The sequence below is a fragment of the Dreissena polymorpha genome, chromosome 13 (assembly GCF_020536995.1).
Source record: "Dreissena polymorpha isolate Duluth1 chromosome 13, UMN_Dpol_1.0, whole genome shotgun sequence".
In the NCBI taxonomy this organism is placed as follows: Eukaryota; Metazoa; Mollusca; class Bivalvia; order Myida; family Dreissenidae; genus Dreissena; species Dreissena polymorpha.
The window spans coordinates 53,076,380-53,078,309 of NC_068367.1; the positions used below are offsets into that span (position 1 = coordinate 53,076,380).

At 31.6% G+C, this 1,930-nt stretch overlaps 1 non-coding gene across 1 annotated transcript; it reads left to right on the forward strand.

Annotated features, from left to right (window-relative positions):
* Positions 1 to 279: 279 nt before the first annotated feature.
* Trnas-aga (transfer RNA serine (anticodon AGA)) lies at positions 280 to 361 on the forward strand. The gene has a single exon. It is a non-coding gene; the product is annotated as a tRNA-Ser (tRNA).
* The last annotated feature ends 1,569 nt before the right edge of the window (positions 362 to 1,930 follow it).

Below are 1,930 nucleotides of genomic sequence, written 5' to 3' on the forward strand. Positions count from 1 at the left end.
AAGGTAGCGCACCTGTAATGATTTCCCGCGATTTATTTTACGATCATTGCCGATCTTCAATGATCGCTTATTTCCGAGAGATGCATTTTATTTTTTTCAAACTTCGAATTTTGATATATGTTTAACTTATTCATTTAGAATACATTAATTTCACTATAAATATTTACTTTGATCCAATTAACATCTGAAAAATACGATTTCGCGATTTCTTCAAAGATCGAGCGAGCCTTTTTACCTGTTTACTTATGGATATCTAATTTAAAGATGCTCTGATGTGAAGTTGTCGTGGCCGAGTGGTTAAGGCGATGGACTAGAAATCTTTTGGGATCTTCCCGCGCAGGTTCGATTCCTGCCGATATCGCATACTTTTTGCGACGCGTTTTATTTCTTTTATAACGTAATTTGATTTAATATAGCACATAAGCTATGTTTATTGTTAAATATGTTGAAAATTGTATGCATATCCTTCAATTTTAAAATTAAAACAACGTTATGACTAAATTGATTAATTTACTGCTGAAAATACGAATGATGCATGTTGCATTTTTATTTTTATTTCAAAAAGTAAACGGTCAATCTGTCTATTTTTTTTGGTATGTTTGCTGTATATAGTGTTTCTATAAAAAAACTAAGTTTAAAATATAACTTAAATGATACTATTTTGAATTTTATGACACTTTGTTTTTAACAGACCCAATTTTTACTTGGCTGAAATCACTTACATTTCATGGCGCTATTCCATAGATTACAATTTGTAAAAAATAAATGTCTGTAAAATAATACTTATTTCATCTTGTTTTAACTTTAAACACCTGTACTGCATCTGTACACACCAACTGCATGCCCATATTTGGAAATTTGAATGAATTATGGAACTTTTATATACCCCAGGGGTGAAAATAAACTGGACAAAAGCCGAGCGTGAGGGTGGTTTTGAAAAAATCGGTATATTTTTTTAAAAGCATGGAAAGCCTACCTACAAATTTGCATGTAGTTCAGTGAAATGATGCTGATTATGAAAATAATTAATTAAATTATATTTGGATATGTGCCCATTAGAGGTGCGCTACCTTAATTGCAACATATTTACTATCAAATATTCATCAAATCGGTATATGATAAAATGAGTGAATGTGTCTCATCATGTATACTATCGACGGTTCAAATGAAAGATCTCAGACCGAGCGTAGTTATGTTTTTAAAATCTGTAGCAGAAATTTTTTTAGAATACGTAGGAATAATGACTGACAATTGTATTAAAGCGAAACAATATGTTCACTCAATCAAAATAACTAAACTATTTCTTAGATGCAAACACATACACAGATAAATGCACTGTATTTTTCATGACCATTTTTACTATGAGAAAATGTGCATAATGGGATTGTAACAAAACCAATATACGCTTCAATTGTTTCAGTTTCAATTAAAAAGGGTTTGAAGACAGAAATATACGTTCGCATCCCTGGAGTCACAACCAAAAATACTATATATGAAAAGGTTGACTTACAATTACAACAGTTAATACAAAGTCACCAATATAAACGTAATACAGAACATATCGAACGTGCAGTCGGCGTATTTGCTTTTGGTACATTGAAGATCTCATTTTGTCGTTGTTTGTGGGTAGGCTATGACAAGATAAACCAAGAACCTTTTAGTATATAATACCTATATTAAACTACTGTGTAATTAACGGTGGAATAATCAATTTTCTTAATTTACAATTCGGGCCTGTATCCATTGCACGGACTGTCCAAAACAGTCAGATGTACAACTTATGTACTTTTCCATACTGCTATTGCCGTCAGGAGTATATGTTAAGACCTGTTTAAAACCCACTAAGCATCATAATCTGTTATTTGATTTAGCCTTCTCTCTAACCGTAATGATTTTCGAGACCCGCTCATTTTTCAACTTTTATACGAAT